This window comes from Pristiophorus japonicus, chromosome 1 (assembly GCF_044704955.1).
Source record: "Pristiophorus japonicus isolate sPriJap1 chromosome 1, sPriJap1.hap1, whole genome shotgun sequence".
Classification (NCBI taxonomy): domain Eukaryota; kingdom Metazoa; phylum Chordata; class Chondrichthyes; family Pristiophoridae; genus Pristiophorus; species Pristiophorus japonicus.
Genome location: NC_091977.1, coordinates 66,630,903 through 66,647,510, shown reverse-complemented (window position 1 = coordinate 66,647,510; position 16,608 = coordinate 66,630,903).

Here is a 16,608-nt window from a genome sequence, read left to right as displayed (position 1 = left end):
CAACTCACTCAGCAACCCTCACTGATGATAGTCGGGCAGATTTTCTGTTCTCATGACAGGTGGTAACGGAACAGAATGAGCGAGTGAGGCCAGGAAATCAAGTGGAATTTATTGCCAAATCTACGTCCTTTGTCTGTCGCAGACACTCTTTTAGACCAACCTAGAGACTCTAGCACAATGACAGGCAAAAGGCTCATCTCAATATGAAAAACATTTCAGATTATATTGAAATTAGCTCAGGAGCCTATTCTTGCAGGGAATGTGCACTGTCCTCAGATTGTCCGCGTATGACAGACATTCAGGGTTAGGTGTGTTCAGACTGAAGACTCTTTTTAAAGGGCAGAAACTTATTTGGATCATGCATGAAAGTAGCATTTAACTTTCATCATCATCATAAGCAGTCCCTCGAAGACTTGCTTCCATTCTAAAAGTGAGTTCTCAGGTGACTGCACAGTCCAATACAGGAATTACAGTCTGTCACAGGTGGGGCAGACAGTGGTTGAAGGAAAAGGTGGGTGGGGAGTCTGGTTTGCAGCACGCTCCTTCCGCTGTCTGTGTTTTATTTCTGCATGCTCTCGGCGACAAGACTCGAGGCACTCAACGCCCTCACGGATGCTCTTCCTTCACTTTGGGCGGTCTTGGGCCAGGGATTCCCAGGTGTCGGTGGGGATGTTGCACTTTAACAAGGAGGCTTTGAGGGTGTCCTCTGCCCACCTGTGGCTCGCTTGCTGTGTAGGATTTCCAAGTAGAGCGCTTGCTTAGGGAGTCTCGTGTCAGGCATGCAGACAATGTGGCCTGCCCAATGGAGCTGGTCGAGTGTGGTCAGTGCTTCGATACTGTGGATGTTGGCCTGAGCAAGAACACGGACGTTGGTGCGTCTATCCTCCCAGTGGATTTGTAAGGGTCAATGAAGAGTCCTCCTCCATTTCAGCTGCCCCAAATGTTTGTCACCAGCCTCCGCCTGCTCCATGATGACATGCAAGCTGTGAACCTGACAAATGGATCCACCACAGACCCAATCCACGTCCAGACTGGGGTCAAGCAGGGTTGCGTCATTGCACCAACGCTCTCTTGATCTTCCTTGCTGCAATGCTCCATCCCACTCTCAACAAGCTACCCGCTGGAGTGGAACTAAACTATAGAACCAATGGGAACCTGTTCAACCTTTGCCGCCTTCATGATAGATCTAAGGTCGTCTCATCCTCTGTCATCAAACTTTAATTTTAGGTTTGTGACAACTGAATTAATCAACTTTTGTTTTTGTCTCTGTTAATTTGTTTTTAATTTGGTAGGTGTTTGTTCTAGATTTCTGTCGGCAATATTTATCATTATTATGATGAAAGTTTTGGAGAGGGCAATTCCAATGGGAATTCCTCTGCTTTTGTGTTATTTGGAGGAGGAGGAAGAAAACCCAGGAACACCTACCTGGAAACGTTCAAGGAAATCTGCCTTCGGAGGCTGTGCTTCGGGAGAAGGCTTTGCAGCTGGCTCCACCAGCTGCACTGCTGCAATGGCAAACTGCTCCTGCCAGCCTTCTGCCATATCAATTGTCATTTGAGGGGGATTGGATGGACCAGTTCTGGTTTCCCCCAAGAAACAGCCTCAGCATGTCCATAATCTGTGATCTACATAGGGCAGACATCAGGGCAATTAAGAGGGACTGTATACTGGCTCTCTCCATCTAATCCCCCAGGGCATTGAAGCTGGAAAATCATTCCAAAAACTGTGGATCAGGGAGAGCAATGTACTATGGTCACAGTCATTTATGATTTTGTTTAGTGTGGTTTCAGAGCTGTAGCATGGTTGGAAACCTGATCAGAGAGATTCAATCATGGAGTTGCGGAAAAAAATGGGCACAGATTTGAGAGGTAACAACATGTTCAAAGACTTTTGAGAGGAAAGGGAGCTTGGAGATGAGCATTAGTTTACAAGGACAGTGGGTTTCATGCAAATGGGGTGATCACAAAGGTTTTAAGAGAAGGGGATAATGTCTGAGGAGAGCGAACTGTTTACTGTTTACAGTGTCAGCTAGTACAGGAAGGGAAGCTGTGTGATCAACAGTTTAATAGGAATAGGGTTAAGGGCGAAGGAGATGGGTGTCATAGAGGAAATGAGCTTGGAAAGGGCCTGAGGGGAAAGAGCAGAGAAACTGGAGAAATACATAAGTTCAGGGCTAGGTGAGGGAGAACTCGGGGGAAGGTTTAGGAGTCAGGGTGTGAGGAAACTCTTTCTGGCAGGGATAATTTGCCAATCCAATTGGTATAGCAAACTATTAGCTCACTATGTCTTGGAAGACTTCCTCAGACTGTTACATTTTTTTTCACTTGTTCCCATATTTGTCAGCTGTTGCACAGAGCACTGACTCTATCTACTACCGCATGGAGTATCTTTGGGGAAGGTACTCAGCGGTCTCAGACATGGCAATGCTCCTTTCCTGCACTTCTGGCACAAGCAACTCCAAAGCAGCATTGAGAAAATGGGCATGCTCCATGACTTTGATCACCTATTTCCAGGTTTGTGCCAAACGAGGGTTAGGAAGCCCCTCTTTAATAGCAGTTGCAACCCTTAAGAGCTGCATTTTATTAACATAGGAACAGGAGTGGGCCATTCAGCTCCTTGAGCCTGTGCCACCATTCAATCAGATCATGATTGCACTGTATGTTAACCCATTTACCAGCCTTTTCTCCATATCTCTTGATACCCTTACCTAACAAAAATTAAGTGATCTCAGTCTTGAACATTTTAATTCACCACAGCCTTCTGGGGGAGAGAATTTTAGATTTCCACTACCCTTTGTGTGAAAAAGTGTTTCCTGAATTCACTCCGATATAGCCTAGTTCTAATCTTAAGATAATTGCATCTTGTTCGACATTCCCCCATCACATGAAATGGTTTCTCTGTATCTGCCCTATCAATTCCCTTTATCATTTTAAAAGCCTCAATTAGATTACTCCTCAACCTTCTAAAGTCAAGGAGATACAAACCAAGTTTATGCAACTTGTTCTCATAATGTAGCCCCTTTGCCCTGGTATTATCCTGGTGAATTTGTGCTGTACCCTCTACAAAGTCAATATATTGTTTTTTAGGGCTTAATGTCCAAAACTGAATGCAGGTAGAGTCTGACCAAGGCTCTGTACAGCATCACTTTCTTACATTTGTATTTCAATCCTTTTGAAATAAAGGCCAACATTCCATTAACCTTTTTGATTACTTTTTGTACCTGTGCACTAGCTTTTAGTGATTTATGTACATGGACACCCAAATCATAAGAACATAAGACATAGGAGCAGGAGTAGGCCATTTGGCTCCTCTATCCTGCTCTGCCATTCAATAAGATCATGGCTGGTCTGATCATGGACTCAGCTCTACTTCCCTGCCCACTCCCTATAACCCTTTACTCCCTTATTACTCAAAAATCTGACTATCTTTGCCTTAAATATATTCAATGACTCAGCCTCCACAGCTCTCTGAGGCAGAGAATTCCATAGATTTACAACCCTCTGAGAGAAGAAATTTCTCCTCGTCTCAGTTTTAAATGGGCGGCCCCTTATTCTAAGACTATGTCCTCTAGTTTTGGTTTCCCCTATGAGTGGAAGTATCCTCTCTGCATCCACCTTGTCAAGCCCCCTCATTATCTTATAAGTTTCAGTAAGATCATCTCTCATTCTTCTGAACTCCAATGTGTATAGGCTCAATCTACTCAACCTATCCTCATAAATCAACCCCCTCATCTCCAGAATCTACCTAGTGATCCTTCTCTGAACAGCCTCCAATGCAAGTATATCCTTCCTTAAATATGGAGACCAAAACTGTACCAATACCTTGTACAGTTGTAGGACTTCTCTGCTTTTATAGTCTATCCCCCTTGCTCTGAAGGCCATTTGCCTTCCTGATTACTTGCTGTACCTGCATACTAACTTTTTGTGTTTCCTGCACAAGGAGCTCCAGGTCTCTCTGTACTGCAGCACTTTGCAATTTTTCTCCATTTAAATTATAATTTTCTTTTCTATTATTTCTGCCAAAGTGGATAATCTCACATTTTCCCACATTATACTCCATCTGATAAATTTTTGACCATTCACTTAGTCTGTCCTGCTTTCCCACCCATCTTTGTAACATTAGCAAACTTGGCTACATTACATTCGGTCTCTTCATCCAAGTCATTAATATAATTTGTAATTAGTTGAGGACCCAGCACTGATCCCTGCAGCACCCCATTAGTCACTGTTTGTTAACCAGAAAATGACCCATTTATCCCGACTCTCTGTTTTCTGTTAGTTAACCAATCCTCTATCCACGCTAATATATTACCCCCAACCCCGTGAGCTTTTATCTTCTGCAGTAACCTCTTATGTGGCCCCTTATTGAATGCCTTCTGGAAATCCAAATACACCATATCCACTGGTTTCCCCCTTATCCAACTTGCTCGTTACGTCCTCAAATAACTCCAGCAAATTTGTCAAACATGTTTTCCCTTTGCTCACTTTGAAATCACTTTGCTTCTCCACACCTCCTGGTCTCAAACCATGAAGAAAATATTCCAATTTATCTTTCTCGGATCCAAAGTGGAGGACCTCACACTTCCCCATATTAAACTCTATCTGCCACAGTTTTGCCCACTCACTTAGTCTGCCTATGTCCCATTGTAACTTTCTACTTTCATCTACACAACTTACTGTATCTCCTAACTTAGTCTCATTTGAAAATTTGGATATCTAAGTCATTAATATACATGATGAAAAGCTGAGTCCCCACTACAGATATGCCAGCGGAACAAAACTTGTCACATCCTGCCTTTCAGAAAATGAACCCTTTATCCCTACTCTCTGTCTCCTACCTCCGAATCAATTACCAGCACGTCACAATTTTACATCCAATTCCATGCGCTCTCATTTTTGCTAATAATCTCTTGCTTAGAAGCTTATTAAATGCCTTTTGGAAGTCCATATAGCCAACATCCACATACACTTCCTATCCACCATGCTAGTGACCTCCTCAAAAAATAGATTAATCAGACCCGATCTACACCACTTTTTGTCCATTATAGCCCACCCTCGGAGTCACAGGGGCTGAAATTCACCCCCGCTGGAAAGGGGTCGCACCTACCATTTTTCTTGTGTTTTGGGCACCGCAATGGATGCGGCAGCCCATCTGTCAATAATGAGTTAAAATAGTGAGGTAATCCTGACACTTTATAAAGTGCGACCACACTCATTATTGACTTTTTAATACATCCCAACATCTGATTTGCTTTACCAGCTGCACCGTGCATTGTTGCAATACAGGTACTTCAATTTATTTTCAATCAGGATCCCCAGATCTCTTTCATTTTGAATGCACATTATTTTCTTTTCATTTAAATAATGGTGCCTTCCTGGATTCTGATGTGAAGCACTTTGAATTTCATCTGTCATCTGTCTGCCCAATTTAAAGTATATTCAAATCCTCCTTCACCTTATCCTGTTCAGCTTTGGAGTCTACCACCTTCATTAGCTTTGTATCATCTGCAAATTTCACCACTGGGCTTGTGACTCCTAGTTCTAGATCATTTATAAAGAGGTCCCAAAACAGACCCCTGTGGGACCCCAGTGGTAACATTCTCACATGCAGATGACAATCCCTGTTTCAGAGCATCTGGGTTCTATTGCTCAACCAATTACATATCATTGAAAAGCATAACACAGTTGCTCAATTTCAACAACAACAACAACTTGTATTTATATAGGGCCTTTAATGTAGTAAAACATCCCAAGGCCCATCATAGGAGTGTTATAAGACAAAACAAATAAATTTGACACCGAGCCACATAAGAAAAAATTACAGCAGAAGACCAAAACTTAGTCAAAGAGGTAGGTTTTAAGGATCGTCTTAAAGAAGGAAAGAGAGGTAGAGAGGCAGACAGGTTTAGGGAGGGAGTTCCAGAGCTTAGAGCCCAGGCAATTGAGGGCACAGTCACCAATGGTTGAGCAGTTATAATCAGGGCAGAATTTGAGGAGCGCAGATATCTCAGGGGGTTGTGAGGCATAAGGAGTTTACAGAGATAGGGAGGGACGAAGCCATGGAGGGATTTGTAAATGAGGATGAGAATTTTGAAATCGAGGCGTGCTTAACCGGGAGCCGATGTCGGTCAGTGAGCACAAGGGTGATGAGTGAGCGGGACTTGGTGTGAGTTTACGACACGGGCAGCCGAGTTTTGGATGACCTCAAGTTTACGTAGGGTAGAATGTGGGAGGCCAAGCAGGGAGTTGGAGTAGTCGAGTCTAGAGGTAACAAAGGCATGGATGAGGGTTTCAGCAGCAGATGAGCAGAGGCAGGGGCGGAGACATGCAATGTTACAGAGGTGGAAATAGACGGCTTTAGTTATACTGTGGATGTGTGGCCGGAAACTCATTTCAGGATCAAATGTAACACCAAGGTTGCGAACAGTCTGGTTCAGCCTCAGACAGATGCCGTGGAGAGGGGGATGGAGTTGGTGGCCAGGGAACGAAGTTTGTGGCCGGGACCAAAGACAATGACTTCGGTCTTCCCAATATTTAATTGGAGAAAATTTGTGCTCATCCAGGACTGGAGGTCAGACAAGCAGTCTGACAATTTAGACACCATGGAGAGGTCAAGCGAAGTGGTGGTGAGGTAGAGCTGGATGTCATCAGCACACATGTGGAAACTGACGGGGTGTTTTCAAATGATGTCGTCAAGGGGCAGCATACAGATGAGAAATATATTCACCATGGATGCATGGACACTTGGTTTGGATAACTTTTCCCATGTGTGCTGTAGAAGTTTCTCTTTCTCATTTCTGCAACTTCTTAAATGTTTGATTCCCCCAAATACAAAAATGTAAAGAAAACAAAAACTAAAATGAGCTTGAAAATGCGCTGAGATTACTCCATGGTCTGGAAATAGCATTGGTCGATGAATGTTAATATGTCAATAGGCTGCCTTGGCACTTTTATATGAGACTCTATATGGGACTGGAATTATATTGCATCTGGTGTGAAGTCAGACAAGTGTGAGGGCCTCCTGGAGATGTTATAATATAGACATGAAGCTCTCCAGAAAAAATCTAGAATATGAACATTGCTTGAAGCACCTGTTCTTCTCTGAACTCCACGGGGTAGATTTATACAACCACTTTAACATAAATATGAAATGGTTTCAGGCGCACAACAGTGCAAAATGGTGCTAAAGAGCAAATTTTCCAATGCAAGGCTCCGTATGCAATAACGAATAGGTCACAGCACTAAAGTGCTGATTCTTCAACTCACACTCCCATCTAGTGAGACAAAATTTGCAAGTTTTATATTTATAGCCGGGACATCAAATCTGGATCTGACTCCACAGCTCACTGAAGCCAAGTAGCATGACAACATCTCCAGGAGGCCACCTTATGCCGTTTGGTGTTGGGAAAAGAGGCAGTATAACTTCAATACATTGTGAAGCTACATTTTTAAAACTTACCTTTCAACATTAAGGGAAAGTGTGTTTTCTTACCAGCAGCCCTGTATCATTAAAATCTATTCACTCCTGAAGTGAAGCACTAAGCATACATTCTTTGCCAGTAACCTTGGATCTGTCCCTGTGATTACATTCCACAGGTACTGGCCAGTGATTGGCTGCTCCAATGACTGCAGCTGTGCACATATAAATGTCACCTGTATTAACTAGCATTGTTGAATGTGACTGAGAACATTCTCCATATGCCAAAATTAGAGCCTAGCTGGAGAAGATCTGTGATTGGAACTCTTGCTGAGGTTGGGTCCACACAAGAACAGCATCACCTTTTCTAGATATTTCTACAAAATTATTTTCTGATTTGTTATTCACCTACTGTTCATTTATATGAAATGTGTTGTGTCCTCTGACATCACAGAGTGAGATGTCCTGCTTCAAATTGGCAAAAGCCTACAATTGTTAATACGCAATCTTTTGTTGCCAACGCATAACATGTTGTCAGGCTAGGGGATGATTCAGCCGCAATCTAGAAAGTAGGAGACACTAACATCATAGTCAGTTGTCTACAACACTAACCTGAGCTAACATATGGCCTTTAATGTCACACCGGGGGTAAACACATATACTGCATTCCCAAAGATAATTAATTAGGTCACAGGTGAAATTAACCCTGCTCTTAAACTAAGGACCCAGGATGCCATCAGCATGCTCTAATGAAGGACCATACATGATTCAAATCTAATCTAAAGAGCTGACACCTAGTTCTTGGATGTAACACTGAATCGGCCTTGATAAGATGTCAAAACCTCGTCTGCAGCAAGAGTTAGGATGGAGCAAGATGATGTGGGCTGTGAACTGCAGATTTAAGTAGCAGGAAAGGACAGTACATAATTAAGTCTGCTCTAACTGGTTGATCACTTTATTGGGCTATTAAAGGCAGGTGGCTTTGTCTGCTTATTTAAACCACAATAAAAAAAATTGAAGATAAATGAAGGTCACAGGGGCAGATGCACAGTCTGTCTTCCTTCACCTCTGCTACTGAATTAATTTGAAGCATTGTACTTACTCATCACCATCAACATAGTTCCAGATGGCCAACCAGCCCATGTCAGCCCAATTACCAGTCCATTGACTCTCTCATTTGACTTAGCAGCAATTTCACACCCAACAACGGCCCCTTGATTTACTGTATATAACTGTACTCAAACTGCAATAAAACTCTTGTGGGTTGAAGCGGTTCCTGTTGAAGGAATCACAAGATGTAAAAATTGGAGAAATGGCCAACGGAGAATTTGTCCATGTTAATGCTTTTCTGAAATGCCTTGCTTTTGGCAACAGTCTTGATGAACAGTAACAACCCGCATTCAGAAAGTTAAATGTTGCTTGTCACAGTTTTGTTAAAGGAAGCCGCGAAATTTTGGACTTCCTGTGTGAATGGTTTATAGGACAAATTAGAAATACTATTGAACCAGCAGAAGGAGCCCAAACAATCAGCACATCGGTTACAGAATTTTATATTACAGTGGAACTTTGTAGACCACAGCATTGGTGTAGAGGTCACTTTTGCCACTGTAGAGGGAAGGAGGATGGGGAGAGAGCAGTCTGGGTGTGCAAAGGGCACGAGAAACAATGAATCCCCTCAGTTGGGTAGCTGGGCCTTGATATGTATGGTACTTGCATATTGTTAACTGAATAATAGATGGCCCCTGATAGAACGAGGAAGAAATCTTACATTTATATAGCGTCTTTCAACAACAACAACTTGTATTTATATAGTGCCTTTAATGTAATGAAACGTCCCAAGGCGCTTCACAGGAGTATTATGAGACAAAAAATTTGACACAGAGCCACATAAGGAGAAATTAGGGCAGGTGACCAAAAGCTTGGTCAAAGAGGTAGGTTTTAAGGAGTGTCTTGAAGGAGGAGAGCTAGAGAGGCAAAGAGGTTTGGGCAGGGAATTCCAGAGCTTAAGGCCGAGGCAACAGAAGGCAAGGCCACCAATTATTGAGCGATTATAATCAGAGATGCTCAAGAGGGTTGAATTAGAGGAGCACAGACATCTCGGGGAGTTGTGGGGCTGGAGGAGATTACAGAGATAGGGAGGGGCAAGGCCATGGATGGATTTGAAAACAAGGATGAGAATTTGGAAATCGAGGTGTTGTTTAACCGGGAGCTAATGCAGGTCAGCAAGCACAGGGGTGAATTGGTGCAGGACTTGGTGCGAGTTAGGATACGGGCAGCCGATTTTGGATCAGCTCTAGTTTACGTAGGGTAGAATGTGGGAGGCCAGCCAGGAGTGCATTGGAATAGTCAAGTCTAGAGGTAACAAAGACATGGATGAGGGCTTCAGCAGCGGATGAGCTGAGGCAAGAACATAAGAAAATAAGAACTAGGAGCTGGAGTAGGTCAAACGACCCCTTGAGCCTGCTCTGCCATTTAATAAGGTCATGGCTGATCCGATCATGGACTCAGATCGACTTCCCTGCCTGCTCCCCATAACGCTTTATTCCCTTATCAGTTAAGAAACTGTCAATCTCTGTCTTAAATTTATTCAATGACCCAGCTTCCACAGCTCTCTGAGGCAGCGAATTCCACAGATTTATAACCCTCTGAGAGAAGAAATTCCTCCTCATCTCAGTTTTAAATGGGCAGCCACATATTAAAGATTCTGCCCTCTAGTTCTAGTCTCGCCAATCAGTGGAAACATCCTCTCTGCATTTACCTTGTAAAGCCCCCTCATAATCTTATACGTTTCGATAAGATCACCTCTCATTCTTCTGAATTCTAATGAGTAGAGGCCCAACCTACTCAACCTTTCCTCAGAGGTCAATCCCCTCATCTCCAGAATCAACCTAGTGAACCTTCTCTGAACTGCCTCCAAAGCAAGTACATCCTTTCTTAAATATGGAAACCAAAACTGCACGCAGTATTCCAGGTGTGGCCTCACTAATACCCTGTATAACTGTTTTTATACTCCATCTCCTTTGCAATAAAGGCCAAGATTCCATTGGCCTTCCTGATCACTTGCTGTACCTGCATACTAACCTTTTGTGTTTCATGCACAAGTACCCCCAGGTCCCGCTGTACTGCAACACTTTGCAATTTTCTCCATTTAAATAATAACTTGCTCCTCGATTTTTTTTCTGCTAAAGTGCATAACCTCATACTTTCCAACATTATACTCCATCTGCCAAATTTTTGCCCACTCATCTAGCCTGTCTATGTCCTTTTGCAGGTTTTTTGTATCCTTACACGTTGCTTTGTATCATCAGCAAACTTAGCTACGTTACACTCGGTCCTTTCATCCAAGTCGTTAATATAGATTGTAAATAATTGGGTTCCCAGCAGTGATCCTTGCAGTACCCCACTAGTTACTGATTGCCAACCAGAGAATGAACCATTTATCCAGACTCTGTTTTCTGTTAGTTAGCCAATCCTCTATCCATGCTAATATATTACCCTCAACCCCGTGAACTTTTATCTTGTGCAGTAACCTTTTATGTGGCACCTTGTCAAATGCCTTCTGGAAGTCCAAATACATCACATCCACTGGTTCCCCTTTATCCACCCTGTTCGTTACATCCTCAAAGAATTCCAGCAAATTTGTCAAACATGACTTCCCCTTCATAAATCCATGCTGACTCTGCCTGACTGAATTATGCTTTTCCAAATGTCCTGCTACTGCTTATTTAATAATGGACTCCAACATTTTCCCAACCATAAATGTTAGGCTAACTGATCTATAGTTTCCTGCTTTTTGTCTGCCTCCCTTTTTAAATAGGGGCATTATATTTGCAGTTTTCCAATCTGCTGGGATCTCCCCAGAATCCAGGGAATTTTGGTAAATTACAATAAATGCATCCACTATCCCTGCCACTACTTCTCTTAAGATCCTAAGATGCAAGCCATCAGTTTGAGGGATTTATTCGCCTTTAGTCCCATTACTTACTGAGTACCACCTCCTTAGTGATTGTGATTGTGTTAAGTTCCTCCCCACCCATAGCCCCATGGAGTTGATGGGATATTTTTAGTGTCCTCTACTGTAAAGTCTGATACAAAATATTTGTTCAGAGGCGGAGATGGGCACTGTTATGGAGGTGGAAATAGGCAGTCTCACTTACGTTGCGGATATGTGGTTAAAAACTAATTTCAGGGTCAAATATGACACCAAGGTTGCGAACAGTGTGGTTCAGCCTCAGACATGAGTTGAGGAGAGGGATGGCGTCAGTGTCTAGGAAACGGAGTTTATGCCGGGGACCGAAAACAATGGCTTTGGTCTTCCCAATATTCAAGTGGAGAACATTTCTGTTCATCCAGAACTGGAAGTCGGACAAGCAGTCTGACAATTTAGAGACATTGAGGGATTGAGAGAAGTGGTAGTGAGCTAGAGCTGGGTGTCATTAGCGTACATGTGGAAACTGATGATGTTGCCAAGGGGTAACATGTAGATGAGAAATAGGAGGGGGCCAAGGATAGATTCTTGGGGGACACAAGGATGTCCCAAAGCATTTTACAGCCAATGAAATACTTTTGATGTCACTGTGTTAATGGCGGCAGTAAGCACATTATGGCAATTATACTCCAAGGTCTTCTCTTGTACTGCTTTGTTATTCTTTGAAGGAATATTCTTGAGGGTCTGTAAATAAAAGCAGCTGGTTATTACCACACCAATATGAGTGTTTATTTGTACTTAACAGGCCCGATAGAAGGGCAGTACTCAAGGAACCTCAGGTTCTAACGTTGGGGATGACTGACCTGCTACTGCATGATCCAACAGCCCCAGGCACAGTGAGAGTGATCCTGATACCCAGCATCAGTGAGAAGTATGTCCTATGCTGCACTCTCTATAGACTGTATACCTTCTGAGGCTCCCAGTACTACATGTGCAAAACTGCAGAATGACACAAAATCATAGCTGATATGAGAGATAACTGAATGTACCTGAGCTACTCCACACACACCTCTGTTGGACCTCATCTCCTCATAAAGCCCATTGGTCTCTGTTAGCACAGAGCAATAGATGTCAGTGAGGTTTCTTAAGGTTTCCCTCAGGCTTGGGTGTATTTGCTCTCCATGTGAGTTATTTTAACTCTCCCACCCGGGTGTGTGGGTAGTTCAAGTCTTCCAGGTTACTTACTTGGGTACGGTGCAGATTCACCAGAATGATATTGAGGCTCAAAGGGGTAAATTATGAGGACAGGTTGCATAAACAGTGTGTATTCCCTTGAGTTGAGAAGGTTGAGGGGTGATCTAATTGAGTATTTACATAGAAACATAGAAAATAGGTGCAGGAGTAGGCCATTCGGCCCTTCAAGCCTGCACCACCATTCAATATGATCATGGCTAATCATGCAACTTCAGTACTCCATTCCTGCTTTCTCTCCCTCCTTGATCCCTTTAGCCGTAAGGGCCACATCTAACTCCCTTTTGAATATATCTAACGAACTAGCCTCAACAACTTTCTGTGGTAGAGTATTCCACAGGTTCACAATTCTCTGAGTGAAGAAGTTTCTCCTCATCTCGGTCCTAAATGGCTTACCCCTTATCCTTAGACTGTGACCCCTGGTTCTGGACTTCCCCAACATCAGGAACATTCTTCCTGCATCTAACCTGTCCAATCCCATCAGAATTTTATATGTTTCTATGAGGTCCCCTCTCATTCTTCTAAATTCCAGTGACTATAAGCCTAGTCGATCCAGTCTTTCTTCATATGTCAGTCCTGCCATCCCGGGAATCAGTCTGGTAAACCTTCGCTGCACTCTCTCAAAAGCAAGAATGTGCTTCGTCACATTAGGAGACAAAAACTGTATACAATATTCAAGCTGTGGCCTCACCAAGGCCCTGTACAACTGCAGTAAAACCTCCCTGCTCCTATACTCAAATCCCCTAGCTATGAAGGCCAACATGCCATTTGTCTTCTTCACCGCCTGCTGTAGCTGCATGCCAACTTTCAATGACTGATGTACCATGACACCCAGGTCTCATTGCACCTCCCCTTTTCCTAATCTGTCACTATTCAGATAATATTCTGTCTTCCTGTTTTTGCCACCAATGTGGATAACCTCACATTTATCCACATTATACTGCATCTGCCATGCATTTGCCCACTCACCTAACCTGTCCAAGTCACCCTGCAGCCTCTTAGCATCCTCCTCACAGCTCACACTGCCACTCTGCAAACTTGGAGATATTACATTAATTTCCTTTGTCCAAATCATTAATGTATATTGTAAATAGCTGGGGTCCCAACTGAATCTTGCGTTACCCCACTAGTCACTGCCTGCCATTCTGAAAAGGACCCGCTTATTCCTACTCTTTGCTTCCTGTCTGCCAACTAGTTCTCTATTCACGTCAATGCATTACTCCCAATGCCATGTACTTTAATTTTGCACAATAATCTATTGTGTGGGACCTTGTCAAAAGCCTTTGAAAGCCCAAATACACCACATCCACTGGTTCTCACTTGTCCACTCTACTAGTTACATCCTCAAAAAATTCTAGAAGATTTGTCAAGCATGATTTCCCTTTCATAAATCCATGCTGACTTGGACTGATCCAGTCACTGCTTTCCAAACGTGCTGCTATTTCATCTTTAATAATTGATTTCAACATTTCCCTCACTACCAATATCAGGCTAGCCGGTCTATAATGCCCTGTTTTCTCTCTCCCTCCTTTTTTAAAAAGTGGGGTTACATTAGCTACCCTCCAATCCATAGGAACTGATCCAAAGTCTATAGAATGTTGGAAAATGATCACCAATGCATCCACTATTTCTAGGGCCACTTCTTTAAGTACTCTGGGATGCAGACTATCAGGCCCTGGGGATTTATCAGCCTTCAATCCCATCAATTTCCCTAACACAATTTCCTGACTAATAAGGATTTTCTTCAGTTCCTCTTTCTCGCTAGAACCTAGTATTTCTGGAAGGTTTTTTCTGTCTTCCTCAGTGAAGACAGAACCAAAGTATTTTTTCAATTGGTCTGCCATTTCTTTGTTCCACATTATAAATTAATCTGATTCTGACTGCAAGAGACCTACATTTGTCTTCACTAATCTTTTTCTCTTCACATATCTATAGAAGCTTTTGCAGTCAGTTTTTATGTTCCCTGCAAGCTTACTCTTATACTCTATTTTTCCCCTCCTAATTAAAATAAAATTTAAAATGAAAAAAGGGCTCGATAGGATCGAAACAGAGATACTATTTCTTCTGGTATGGACATCCAGAAAAAGGGGGCATAATCTTAAAATTAGAGCCAGGCCATTTTGGAGTGAGATCATGAACCTCATTTTCACACAAAGGGTAGTAGAAATCAGGATTTCACTCCACCGAAAGACTATATCTGCTGGGACAATTGAAACTTTCAAGACTGAGATCAGCCATGATCTGATCTTCTTCTGTTGTTTGGTAGTAGCAAAGCAAATCAAACGTCAATATTCAAGTTGGATATCCAGGCTAAAGCTTCCGGTGTAATAGCATGGATATCCAGTTCTGACAAAAGGTCATCGACCCGAAATGTTAACTCTGTTTCTCTCTCCACAGATGCTGCCTGACCTGCTGAGATTTCCAGCATTTTCCACACTTTTATTCGAGATTCCAGCATCCGCAGTATTTTGCTTTTGTATTAGCGTGGATATCTTGTAGGCTGCCTGCAAATTTCCTCTGAGGGCAGTGCTCAGTGATGTGCTCCGGGGTCTGATTAGGAGCTCTGCAGTCACAAGATGGGGATGCGTTAATCTTCCACCTATGGAGAAGATGGCAGCATCTACCATGACCACTTCTGAGGCGGTTGATCATTTTCCACTGTTTACGAGGAAGGTTTGATCTTACAGGTTGTACTGTGGGGACCTCTATAAGGAATCCATTCTGTATGTCACAATTCTTTCAAGCATTTCGTCATCAGACATCAAGGCTGAAGGGAGATCGCTGAAGGGCTTTGGCGATGGTCCAAAATGGCCTTCTAGATTTGAGACGGTTTGGTGGTAGGTTGTTCAAGTTGGCCTGGATCGGCATGTCTTTGCTGGTGTAGCGGTTGTATTCCCTGGAGACTGTATATTCACAGCATAGATGTGGTGAGATGCTTGCAAGCACGGGGAGCCACGGTGTTGGTGTTGATAAAAGCGTACCGGTGATAATTCTTATTGTGTTCCTAACACAGATGAGACTGCGCACAGGGAGGTTAAAGTAACAGTGACCTCAGTCTTTATTAAGACACTCCAGAGTGAGGAACAGGCCTTAGGGGCCGGCTTATATACAGTGCTCCCAAGGGATCCCAGCATCCCTTGGGACTTAAGGGGATGCGCTCCCTGGTGGCGGAACATGGGAGTGCATGCTTTACAGATACACAACATCACTCCCCCCCAAAGTCAAAGTGAAAACTATTTACAAGGTGAGGCGGTCAGGATCTTTTCTTTCCCTGCTGGACCGCCTCGGTACAAATGTCTGTTCTGGTGTGTTGGCTGTGCCCTTGCTGGGCTGGCGTGTTGTTGGCCCTGCAGGGCCGCTGGGTGAGCCTGGCCTTGCTGGGCTGTTGGACGTGATGGGTTCGATTTCCTGGTCCGGCGTGGTGTCGTTGATCCTTTGGGTGTGTGTTGTGGGCTCGAAAAAGGTGGTGTCTGCTGTGGGTTGTTCAGAGCAGTCTGTGAACCGCAGCCTCGTTTGGTCCAGGTGCTTTCTGCAAATTTGTCCATTGTCTAGTTTGACGACAAACACCCTACTCCCTTCTTTAGCTATCACCGTGCCTGCGATCTACTTGGGACCATGTCCATAGTTTAGCACATACAGGGTAATTCAGATCAATTTCCTGTGACACAGTGGCACGACCATCGTTTACATTTTGTTGCTGCCACCGGCTCTCTACCTGATCATGCAGGTTGGGGTGAATCAGCGAGAGTCTGGTTTTAATGAGTAGCTCAGCCGGGGGCACCCCTGTGAGCGAGTGGGGCCTCGTGCGGTAGCTGAGCAGTACTCAGGACAGGCAGGTTTGGAGTGAGCCTTCTGTGACTCGTTTAAGGCTCTGTTTGATTGTTTGTACTGCCCGCTGGTGGGCCGTGACAGGTGATTTATCATTTTCAAACGCTTTCATGACCATCAACAAGTCTGCGGGCTGCGCCATCATCAACAAGTTTGCAGGCTGCGCCATTTCCACCCTCCATGGT